Source organism: Sinohyriopsis cumingii, chromosome 3 (genome assembly GCF_028554795.1).
Source record: "Sinohyriopsis cumingii isolate HCF-2022 chromosome 3, ASM2855479v2, whole genome shotgun sequence".
Lineage (NCBI taxonomy): Eukaryota > Metazoa > Mollusca > Bivalvia > Unionida > Unionidae > Sinohyriopsis > Sinohyriopsis cumingii.
Window position 1 is genome coordinate 11,169,343 of NC_142963.1, and position 13,876 is coordinate 11,183,218.

The 13,876-nt window shown below is 32.7% G+C and overlaps 1 long non-coding RNA gene across 1 annotated transcript; it reads right to left on the reverse strand.

Annotated features, from left to right (window-relative positions):
• Positions 1-3,340: 3,340 nt before the first annotated feature.
• Positions 3,341-13,421, reverse strand: LOC149802455 (uncharacterized). Its single transcript, XR_016419915.1, has 3 exons — positions 13,125-13,421; positions 9,898-10,059; positions 3,341-3,505 (listed from the first exon to the last, which is right to left on the reverse strand). It is a non-coding gene; the product is annotated as an uncharacterized LOC149802455 (long non-coding RNA).
• Positions 13,422-13,876: the final 455 nt, after the last annotated feature.

A 13,876-nucleotide genomic window follows, 5' to 3' on the forward strand; every position in this document is an offset into this window, starting at 1 on the left:
GTGATGCCTATGTCTGACTAATATTTTTATTAAGGTCACTCTATACTATGGGATGTCTATGTCTGACTAACATTTTCATTAAGGTCCCTCTGTACTATGGGATGCCTATGTCTGACTAACATTTTCATTAAGGTCCCTCTATACTATGGGATGCCTATGTCTGACTAATATTTTCATTAAGGTCCCTCTATACTATGGGATGCCTATGTCTGACTAACATTTTCATTAAGGTCCCTCTATACTATGGGATGCCTATGTCTGACTAACATTTTCATTAAGGTCCCTCTATACTATGGGATGCCTATGTCTGACTAACATTTTCATTAAGGTCCCTCTATACTATGGGATGCCTATGTCTGACTAACATTTTCATTAAGGTCCCTCTATACTATGGGATGCCTATGTCTGACTAACATTTTCATTAAGGTCCCTCTATACTATGGGATGCCTATGTCTGACTAACATTTTCATTAAGGTCCCTCTATACTATGGGATGTCTATGTCTGACTAACATTTTCATTAAGGTCCATCTATACTATGGGATGCCTATGTCTGACTAACATTTTCATTAAGGTCCCTCTATACTATGGGATGCCTATGTCTGACTAACATTTTCATTAAGGTCCATCTATACTATGGGATGCCTATGACTGACTAACATTTTTGTTAAGATCCCTCTATACTATGGGATGCCTATGTCTAACATTTTTGTTAAGATCCCTCTATACTATGGGATGCCTATGTCTGACTAACATTTTCTGGCAATCAGTCATAAGTTTAGCAGTGGAAATAACTATCTTGTTTGAACAGATGAATGACAGACAAAAGGCCATCCTTCTGAGTGCCCTTCAGAAAACTGTAACCAGCTTAGCTCAAATAAAGGTCATTGCCTACACTTTTTGCTTTTAATTTTTTACATTGATAAAAGCTGTTTTGTTCTTTTTCCATTCTGGCAAATCTAGACTATGAATTTCCTCTTTCTGGTTGAATTTAACTATGTGAAAAGTTAATATTCAATACATAGTCAAAGATACATCTTGGATTTCTTTCCTGCTAAGATTTGGTATGTAAATGTCCAACATTCAACGTCATCATTGATTTTACCTACTTGCATTATGTTCATTATAGATCCTATGGCAAAACATTTGAAATGCTCAGTGTTTGTATACTTCTTGGGTGGGTGGGAATATTGACTTGGCTATGTTGTTTGCTTTTAATTTTGCATGTTCTAAGTTTGTCAAATCATGTATCTGAAACAAATTATTATTTACTTGGTATATTCGAATAAGTAATTCTAGTCATTTATCGCTTCTATCATCAAGTTGAATTAACAGTACTTTAACATCCCTAAAAAGTAAGTTTTTGCTGTCACTCTTGTTATACATAAATGCTGGTCAAGATGGTGACAAAAAAGTCAAAACAAGATTTTATATTTAGTTTCAGTCAAATCTAGTATAAACTTTGTGGTTCTTTCAAATTCATGGTCATTAAGTGCTAATGCTATCTGAATGTAAGATGTGAGTATTATAAACTTTCTTGGTTTCTCTTGCTTTCTAGAGGATATATTATGTTTTCTTGTGCATATTTTCCAGAGCTTCAAATACAAAATAAATATACATTTTGTGCACATCTACATTTACTTTCTGTTTATCATTATGTATATTATTTGTTGAACATTACCCCATATCAGGGCTTTACAAATCTGATTGCCCAAATTTTGGGATAAAGCTCAAAACTAGCCCAGACAAGCTAAAGGTTGCAAGGTACTTGTGCATGGGCAAGTCCAAAATGTTGGGAGAGATATGTCAGATTCATTTAGTAATGCTTATTGTTCTGAAAGTTTTGTTCACCGCAATTTCACCACAGTACATATATCAGTACCTTTATTTGCATCTATATGTACCACATTCTTCAATTACATAACTGTCAACAGTCTTGTTTAATAGTTTTTCGTTTGTACAGACAGAAAACCTACGCTCAAAATGACTCACTTTGATGAATTTTGAACTGAAAGAATAACAAGACAAATAACTAATGATTATTCATGACCACTGAAGATTAAAGTAACTTGATAGGGTTAGCATCATTTATATTGATTCTTCACCTCTTGTACTTAGAAGTTATTAGAAGATTATTTTGTTTTCTATTTACTTAGAGTGGACAAAAGCCCATATAAACATAACAGGGTTCTTCCTCCACCAGTTATACTGGCCGCCATGTATAGCCTATCTTGTGCTGAAAAATGGCGTTAAACCCTAGAACAACAACAACAACAATATTGATGACATGGTTTGTTAATGTTTTAATGATTGAAATTCAAATTTTCTCATCAGGTCAGTAATGTAGTTTTAAACATGTTATTTGCAATATGTGTCAGTAACCTAAGGAATAGTGAAATATTTTTTTACCAGTTTTCAATATTTTCTTACATTTTTTTAACACATCAACCCCTGGAGCTTTTTGTCATTTTCGCCTGAAAATCGAGAAGGAAACACATTTTGAAAGCTATTTCTGAATAGACCCGAAAACACCAAATCCCCGGTCATCTTTCAATAACATAATGCCTAGCTGTGTTAAAAACATCATTTTTCATTGGCTATTTGACTCAAGAATGAGCAGAAGGGTAAAAATTGGAGTTCTTTTTTTTCTTTTTTGGGGGGGCTAATCAGAGCCATTATTTTTGTATGGAGAACACTCTTTATTCCAAATGCCCATCTTATCCTACTTTTTGCAAAGGCTTATCTGTCTTTCTGCAGTACATACTGGTTTGCCTTAGCTATGAGACCAAAAAGTCTAAAATCCAGACACAAAATCGGATTTTGACCACAGGCGAATTTTGGGTAAATAAAAAGTTGGGTGCAAAAAATTAGTTTTTTTTATATGTCTTTTGTAGTGCAACTAGATATTCCAGATTATTTGGTATCATTGTAGAGCTACATCTGTCTACCTTTGTATAATATCACCCATTTTAGTGTATCATGCATGACCATGACATTACAGAGCTCGGCAGTAAGCTACTACTTCCTTCCCTGTTAAGTCGTCGCTAAGGGATTAATGTGTTAAAGTAACTTGATAGGGTAAGTATTATTTTATATGATTCTTCACCTCTTTTACTTAGAAGTTATCAGAAGATTATTTTGTTTTCTATTTACTTAGAGTGGACAAAAGCCTACATAAAAATAATAAAACTATTCTAAATTATGTACTGATTTCTTAAACATATGAGTCTTGACTTAAAACTTAAATATCAGCACCCTTGTTCCCACACATCTACCATAACTCTCCTCTACCGCAACCATCCTCAAAGCAAATATTTGACAGCATCTTTGGAACTGCTAAAAATGTATCCTAGAAAGCCCCAATGTTACTGCTATATTTTGTGATAAATTCATTCAAGTTGCACATAAAGTGTATAGAAAATATCATTACCTGTCACTACTTGCACAACAATCAAAAGCAAAGTAGATTCCATCTTCATGACCTTTGAGATGAAGCTCAATTGAAACTGGAAATAGATATGAAGAAAATAACTTATTTTTAAATGAAGTCCAGTGTACATGTAAAATACTGTACTGCATTTGAATACAAAATGGAAGTATGCAGACAGGTAGCATTATCCACAGGTTTTTGTTTGTTATCACAACACACCTCTATCCAGTATAAATATATAGAGAAATGTTTCCCCTCTAACTCCAGATACACAAGTGATTCCATTCTAGCTCTAACTCCCTATATACAAATGTTTCCCCTCTATCTCCATATACACAAATGTTTCCACTGTAGCTCTAACTCCCTCTATGCAAATGTTTCCGCTTGAGCTCCATATATACAAGTGTTTCCGCTTGAGCTCCATATATACAAGTGTTTCCGCTTGAGCTCCATATATACAAGTGTTTCCGCTTGAGCTCCATATAAATACAAGTGTTTCCCTCTAACTCCGTATACATGAGTATTTTCCCTCTAGCTCTTAACCCCCGATACTTGCGTGTTTCCAATCCAACTCCCTATATACAAATGTTTCCCCTCTATCTCCATATACACAAATATTTCCACTCTAGCTCTAACTTCCTATATGGAAGGGTTTCCCCTCTAACTCCATATACACAGGTGTTTCCCCTCTAACTCCATATGCACATGTGTTTCCCCTCCAACTCCATTACACAAGTTTGTCCCCTCTAACAAAATATACACAAGTGTTTCCCCACTAGCTCTAACTCCATATACACATTTCCCCTCTAACTACATATATACAAGTGTTTCCCCCTCTAGCTCTAACTCCATTTACACAAGCAAACTTCATATACACGTATGTTTCCCATCTAATTCCATATGGAGGTAATGAAATCTAATTCCAAAACTGTTATGTGCACTCTACAGAAGACTATAAATCATACTTAAAATTAAGAGGTATTTATAATATGTATAATAATAATTCTAATAACAATTATATATATATATATATATATATATATATATATATATATATATATATATATATATATATATATATATATAATCATAACACTATTATTGTTATTAATATTATTAATATTATTTGTTATTATTATTTGAGTTAAAGAGGGTGATATGTGTGTGTCCTTGCTGACTTCTCTCCCCCAAACAGTCGAAACTCATACAGTATGCCATCAGTACCACACAGATGAGTAGTATTTCATACCGTCAAAGCTCATACAGTGTGCCATTAGTACCATACAGATGGGTAGTATTTCATACAGTCAAAACTTATACAGTGTGCCATTAGTACCATACAGATGGGTATTATTTTGAATTAATCCCATTCAAAGTTCCTTAGTGTTGGAAACTGCCTCTGAATAATTACTTATTTGTTTTGGGAACTTTATACTGATTGGTACATATTGATCTCAGATGGAGTGTTATCAGGCTGACTGTTGTGGAATTGTCATTTGAACTGTACATAGATGGCTTGGCTTTCCTCAATTAATTTGGTCTCCAACAGACAGTGTTTTTAATTTCTAGGTTGACCTTTCCTCTTCTGATTGTTATGATATTAGCCTTGATGCTTTATATAGAGATGCCAGCCTGCTATGTTTTTATCACATAAACTATCTAAATATTATTGTATGTAAAGGTTATAAAATAACTTGATTATGTTACTCAAAGTAATAAACCTGAATTAACGTTTTAACTGATCCCTTGGAGAACTGTACCATGTAGTGTAGATGCAATATGTCTTGTACCTCTCCTGGTAAAATACTGTACTTATGCTGGTAAAACATTGTACTTGTGCTGGTCAAATACTGTACTTATGCTGGTCAAATAATGTACTTATGCTGGTAAAATAATGCACTATGTTGGTAAAAAATGTACTTATGCTGGTCAAATACTGTACTTATGTCAGTCAAATACTGTACTTATGCTGGTCAAATAATGTACTTATGCTGGTAAAATAATGTAGTTATGCTGGTAAAATAATGTACTTATGCTGGTAAAATAATGTACTTATGCTGGTAAAATAATGTAGTTATGCTGGTAAAATAATGTACTTATGCTGGTAAAATAATGTAGTTATGCTGGTAAAATAATGCACTATGTTGGTAAAAAATGTACTTATGCTGGTCAAATACTGTACTTATGTCAGTCAAATACTGTACTTATGCTGGTCAAATACTGTACTTATGCAGGTAAAACATTGTACTTATGCTGGTAAAATACTGTACTTATGCTGGTCAAATACTGTACTTATGATGGTCAAATACTCTACTAATGCTGGTAAGATACTGTACTTATGCTGGTAAAATAAAGTACTTATGCTGGTAAAATAATGTATTTATACTGGTAAAATAATGTATTTATGCTGGTAAAATACTGTAATTATGTCGGTCAAATACTCTACCTATGCTGGTCAAATACTGTACTTATGCTGGTAAAATAAGGTACTTATGCTGGTCAAATATTGTACTTATACTGGTTAAATACTGTACTTATGCTGGTAAAATAAAGTACTTATGCTGGTCAAATACTGTATTTATGCTGGTCAAATACTGTACTTATGCTGGTCAAATACTGTACTTATGCTGGTAAAATAAAGTACTTATGCTGGTCAAATACTGTACTTATGTTGGTCAAATACTATACTCATGCTAGTAAAATACTGTACTTATGCCAGTAAAATACTGTACTAATGCTGGTAAGATACTGTACTTATGCTGGTAGGATAATGTACTTATGTTGGTCAAATAATGTACTTATGCTGGTCAAATACTGTACTTATGTTGGTCAAATAATGTACTTATGCTGGTCAAATACTGTACTTATGTTGGTCAAATAATGTACTTATGCTGGTCAGATAATGTAGTTATGCTGATAAAATAATGAAGTTATGGTGGTAAAATAATGTACCTATGCTGGTAAAATACTGTACTTATGCTGGTCAAATTCTGTACTTATGCTGGTCAAATACTGTACTTTTGCTGGTCAAATACTGTACTTATGATAGTAAGATACTTTACTTATGCTAGTAAAATACTGTACTTATGCTAGCAAAAAAAGGTACTTATGCTAGTAAGACACTGTACTTATGCTGGTAAGATACTGTACTTATGATGGTCAAATACTGTACTTATGCTGGTCAAATACTGTTACTTATGCTGGTAAAATAAAGTACTTATGCTAGTAAAATAATGTACTTATGTTGGTAAAATACTGTACTTATGCTGCAATACTGCAGTACATTTCCAGCATAAACACTCATTTATGCTGTTTTTGAGCATCGACTGCTTTCACACTGAATATGCAGTCATGTTGATATTTGATATGTTTAATACCAAATGAAGCTTGAGTGTGAAGAGCTTTTTAAATAATGCATGTGTGAACCAATATATATCAAAGCTACAGCAGAACCAGCTGTGCCTGAAATTCCCACTACTGGCCGAATGGCTACCATGATGGCTATAGTGGATATCAAATTTATTTCCATTTAGGACCAAATAAGACATAAGAATTCTTTCCATTCATGACCAGTAATGTTAGAGGAATTTCAATATTTCCAACTGGCACCATTTTCATTTAGGACCAACCAGACCATGGAATAAATGTGCGTGCAAATTTTTATAGCAATCCTCCTGGTAGTTTAGGAGGAGTGTTGGTAACAAACTTGTACTAATGTATGGGCAGATGAAGGATGACAAACCAACCTATAGGATCTTCTGTATTTATGACAAGTTGAGCAAGAAAGCTATTAAACCAAATCAAGCCATATAAGATACTAAGATATACTAAGCAGGTTCTAAGGCATGAGTGGCCTTTGTCCATAATTGGGGATAGAAATTTGGGCATATCTGACAAAGTCATCTTTGTTAAACATGTTTATGGATCTGAGTTCAGGACATTAGTTTTCACCTTGGAAATTCTGAGTCCATCTGATATTTGTCATGCTCTTTACTAAATTTTAGTAAAAGACTTGACCTTGTTAACAACTTAGAATGTTCTGGAAATGAACATCTGACCGTCATCCTGATCATCTTATTGTATCTTAGATTTTTACAATAATGTTGCTTACATCAAAAGTATTCATTCTTATCTTATAATCTATAGTGGAATCAGTATTTTAGTCATGTTCAGTTATAATTTGAGAGGATCATTTATTTAAATTATTAACTGGAATTACAAAGTGATCTTTTGGACTAAATCACTATTTTGGAATTATTATGAATTGATTAAAAGTCATTCTTGACTATATCATTGTGATGTATCAAAACTGTTGTCACATCAGCCCATCCAAGACTAATGTCACATCAGCCCATTCAATATTAGAATTCAATCGAAATACTCTATACATTGGAACTTGTGATAGAACTTTAAGTACTATTTGGGATTTAATTCACAATACTATAAGTTCGTTTTAAATATTCACTTTTTATTCCAGGGAAATAAATTATTTGTTTAATTTTACTAAACTTCTTGGTTTTTGCTCTTTTCTGTTACTTAGCTGAAGACCATAGAGTTGTAATCAGTTCAATCCAGAAAAATGATTTGACGCAGACAAATGAATGTGGTTCCCATGAAAATTCCATTTACAGTGATGAGGTGCAGATTTTAGACTACACATACATAAAAGGTTACACTGTACTGACTGTATCCAGTATTTAAATTTTTAATTTTAATATTCCTCCACTGCCCAAAAAAATGGAAATGTGATGGAAATATTATGCCTTAAATTTGAAAACATGCAGAGCAAGCAGTTTGCTGAATTGTAAACTTATTGTGCAAATTCATCAAAACAGATTTGCCCATGTAAACATGATCACATTATTAGCAGTGAAATGTTTGTCTTGAAATGCAAGGATGACAATGTTAGGACCACTGGTGACAATCAGGTTTGAAATTATAAATTAATTACTGAAATTGTCAAGTTTTGTGCATTTTTCATATATCCTTCAGGCATTTCATTTTCAAATCAGAAGCAGGGTATAAACTGCCTTTTGGGTTACCAACTACAGTATAGGTGCATGTATAAACTGCAGCACAGCATTGTGGTGTAAATACCTATTTATGCCATTTTATCCAATATTTTATTTTCATTTGTTTTGAAATTTAAACAATACTACTTGCTTCTTTCATTTATTTAACAAAAACTGAAAATGGCATCCCAACATTTCAACCATATATACTTTCTTGTAGCAACTGGGCAAATGCAGTTTCAACTGATTATGTATTTGTCAAGTTTAAATTATAATGAGTGATGAATGTTAACAACATTCTTATTACAAAAACAATATAATTATCTAAACTTATTTATGTACTTAGTTTGTTTCTTTGTTTTTGTAAACATTTTATCACCTTACGATTGTATATATCTTCATGTTTTGTAATGGCACATTAAATGTCAATTTTTATCCATTGAAAAATGTGGCCTATGAAAATTTTGTGTGGGTTTTCAGTTTTCCATTTCATAACCATCTAACTAATGCACATATTTGAGATTTGTCATTCACTGCCTTCAATATTTTAAACACAGTCACATTTAAATTTGATAGCTTTTACACTGAATAAACACAACCCACAAACACTTCTTTCAAAGTTGTAATTTCTGACAGTCAGGAACTGTTTTAAATATTTCCTGCAACAATGCAGTTCAAACAAAATATATTGGCCCTATGTATAATTAAAACCCTAACCAAACATCTAAACCATGATGGCCTTTTATTTGAAGCCCAAGATATGCATTTGATCTCCTATACAAGTCTAACTGTCAAAGACAGTCAGCAACAAACCAATTCATTTTCATGCCTAACTCCAAGTAAATGTAATCCAGATTAACTTTCCATGCTAACAAGGCTTATGCTTTTTAGGTTCATACACTCTACATTCAAATTTAGAAGGGTGTCAAATACAAACTATCCAGTGAGGCTTTAAGAACTTACATGCAAGTGTGATTAATGAAATAAAGACTCTGTTTGAAAATGGTGGGTAATTCTGAATAAAATGCCATCCAAATTTGTTAACAATTTCAAAATGTTCATTTGCTTAATTTATTGCATTCCCCCAATGGTCCAGATGTTTTCATATCGAGCAACAGCTATGAGACACCGTCACACTTCGTCTTTGACCCTTCCCACTTGAACCTAAATTTACATTACTCACATATCCGCTTCATCAAGTTTCATAGTTTATAAATGCCTGCAATGTTAGTGCCCAGTGCTATTAATTATGTATTAAAATAATTAATTATATAGTAAAAAAAAATGTTAAGAGTCTTTGAGAAATCTCAAAAGGAGTTTAGTTTTTTGCAGTAAATGTATAAAATGTGCATACTTAAGTGTTTAAGCTGTGTGCATGTTGTGCGGCATACATACACTGATCAGCAATCATTCACTGGATTCATAAATACAATTTAAAACAGGACATTCATCATACCTTAATGTCTAAGACTCAAATAAAGTTGATGTGTATACATCTCAGCCTGTAAAATCTCCATAGCAACTGGTGCTGCAGATGACTTCTGAGGAAATATAATAGACGATATTCTTACATCTACAAGTACCACTTCTGCTGTTGTGCTATCCAGGACCTTCAGGTCTATAAGAAAAAGACAAGGAGAACTTCAACAGAAAAGAAGCCTGACACTATTAGACTGATGATAATGTTAGCATTATTTTCACATTAAAAATCAAATTTTGCTTGTGGCTTTTCAACTAGGCATGTGTCACATCCCAACAACATGCAGTATTATTCATAAATGAATTGGACTGTGCATATTTTGTTGTGACAAGTATGGGAAACATGTTCAATTTCTGAAATATACATATCAGGATGATGCAAGAAAAACAGTAGATGATGCACTGCATGTTTTATTTGTTTCCCTCTTAATTAAATCACTCTGTACCTGCTGAAGTTGTACACCTGCCTAATTTGACAGTTTTCTTACTTAAAATGCCATAAAATTACTGATTTGCACCAAATATTAGATCAGTGGTGTATTGAAAGGCCATTATACATTTAATTTCTCTAAACAGAATGATATTTATTGTTTTAAATATTGCAGTCTGTGTAGATAGGAACATAAAGGCATACAATTAAATCAATCCTCATTTTATTATGGAAGTATGTAAACTATGTACTGTAGATATAATGAAACTTAATAACAAAGTAAAATAATTCAATTAAAACACCTTGATTAAACTTCAACGGTTTAAGAAGGTTATTATATAATGGGTGAGAAGTGACAAATTAACTATGACATTGTTGAGTTAGCTCCCTTCTACAATGTTTTATTCCTAGTGTGCTGTTATAATGCCTTAATAAGTCAGATTCATGCTACAGAGATAATGAGGACATGATTTTTAGCAGAGTGAATGGGATTTGAAATGCTTGACAAAATTTCTTAATGTCTTATAGACCAGATTTAGTTTCTGTTGGAATTTATAAACACAAAGCACATGCCCTCCATCTTAAAAATGAATCGGGGGAGAAAAATCAAACCATCTAGTGAGACCTAAGGCACCTTCATTCACAACTTGTCGTCAGTCTAATGGATCTTACACATTTTCTCATATGAGTGACATGAGAATATTTCATACCCTAGTCTGTCCATCATGCTACTTTAATGCCAATCAATGCTGACCTACTTCCTGGTCTTCATTCACAACTTGTCGTCAAGTCCAATGGATCTTACACATTTTCTCATATGAGTGATATGAGAATATTTCATACCCTAGTCTGTCCATCATGCTACTTTAATGCCAATCAATGCTGACCTACTTCCTGGTCTTCATTCACAACTTGTCATCAAGTCCAATGGATCTTACACATTTTCTCATATGAGTGATATGAGAATATTTCATACCCTAGTCTGTCCATCATGCTACTTTAATGCCAATCAATGCTGACCTACTTCCTGGTCTTCCTTTGTGAACTGAAACATATGAAATACAACATCAACTGCTCTGACCAAACAGCCTACTAAAAACTGATTTATACTAAAAGATCAGCATTATTATAAAACAAAATAGATTTTCCTTAATGTACAGCAATTTGTAAGTCATAACTACTTGTCCTATGCATATGACTGATTAATGGGTTTTACAGCAATAACTTTGTCCAACTCTGGTAAATACTTAATGAGAAAGTCTGTTTTTCAGATGCTAGGAAAACATTTGATACGGTCAATCACTGGACACTTAAAAAAGCTGCTCAACAATAAAGATACCCATCAACATGATTGATATTAAATGGTGTGGCAACAAGTAATACTATGTAAAGTGGGAATCCAATTCCTTTGATGTAATCAATCAAGCAAAGCAAAAAGAAACAATTAAATGATTGTTATAATGCATAATAAACAAACTGGTTTATCACTCGGTGTTCTTTCAAATTACCATCTCCTCCCTCTGTACTTCCTAATGGTCATGCTTTTGGACATGTAAACAGTTGTACATATTTTAGAATCCAATGGATCAGACGATAAAGATATGATGAGACATTACAGATTTATGTGTACTCAAACAAATTATTTTATTAAAATTAGACTGCTTAAATCTTATTGCTTTACAATTTATTGTGCATTGCTGTTAACAAATTTAAAAGAAGTATAAAAATAGAGTTTAATTTTTACTGTTTATTAAAATAGTCTTATTTTTAACTATTAAGACTTCCAAGATGGAACAGTGACTCTAGAATGTCTGTAAATAATAATGTATTTATGGTAGTTTTCAATAAGTAATGAGCAAGTATGTATTTTAAATGATAAGAATATTTCATGCTGAGAATAGTATCTTGAAATATATTTCAAACTTGTGATATGTTTTAATTCTCAGATCATAGATGGAACAAATTACTCTTTAATATCCTATAGAATTTTTTCCTTAACAATGACAGACACTTTGTAAGTGTACATGTGTCTCCATATTTGTACACAAAACATGTACGATCTTTTATGCTTGAAATATATTGATACCTTAGTTCAGAGTCATGAATGGTGCAATCTGAAATAAGGAATCTTATTCTTACATTGTTTTGCAGAAATAGCAGAGATGGTTAAAATGGAATGTCAGTCATTTCATAAACTGTTTGTTTTATAACTTGGTAATTTCACAACTGGGGTTTTTATCTGCCAATTTCAAAAACTGTTCATATAACTTAATTTCACACAATTGTTGGTAACATTTTAAACAGAAGATATACTACTATATTTATCACTCAATTATTTTTCCTATTGACGCTACATTATTTTGTTCAATGTCAATTTCCTTTATTCTTTGTCTCTATGATATTTTATAATTTCAATCTGATCACTTTGTAAATGTCTTCAATACTGCATAACAGCCTGTCGATTAAGTTGTTTTATTTTATTTTTATGTCTTAAACTATTTATAAACTTATTCTTATGACTTAATGTGATTTAATACTTATGTATACATAATGTTACTTTAAAATCCATTTTAAACTCATTCATTTTATATTTTTATTGTACTTTAAACATTTTAAAGTGTTGACTTTTTCATTTTAACAATAAAAACAAATAATAACAAATGTTCACAGTTCATTTACATTAAATGAAACTAATTTGAATAGAAAATAAAATAGCATACTGGGTACGAAAAACGTCCCATCAACGAAAACGTACTACACCCGTCTGAATGTACCTGTACATGTAGTGGCCCTTTACAAAGAAAGAAACTATACACATCTGAATGTTTTTAAATGAGATGTTAACAATAAAAAGAATGTCCTCGTCGTTTTAGTTTTCCGGGCGAAACAATTTCGTCCTTTCGTGCAAACATGGATTATCGTTTTAGTTACAGTCCTGTGTGGTTTCCACCCAGTTCGGAATGTATAATTGTGGATGTACTTGATTTAGAATTCAGTGTAGCGCCTTCCAGTGTTCCGTCGCATTAAAGTGCCACGGTACCGTGTTCAAGACAAGAATCACTCTGCGACATTGCCACTAAATATCGGTTTTTAATAACACAGGAACTTGTAAAATTTGGACAAGAACTTTCTGCACTTTCCCACTGCACTAACATGGAGTGTGATGATGTCAGCAGGCGGTAGTCATTTACCAATGCTGATGCAAACTAGTTTTTTCCACTTCATGGATCAGTGTATAGTAGAAGTCACACGGGTCATGTATACCCATTTACTCATTTAGCATGAAATATTGTGTGCATAATGGGTAGTCCGGCCCTGAACCAAAGTGAGAAGTCAAATTAAATCATATTTACAGAAGGAGAGATAGATACTTTTTTCAACAACATTGCAATTAGTCGTCAAATATTAAGTAAGCGTATTGTCTATCTGCCGACTACAGAAGGACACGACCCACCCCCACCCGATGCCCAATAACGCCACAGCGACGATAGCTATGGAGTCCAGCATGTTGCACATTAAAAGTCAA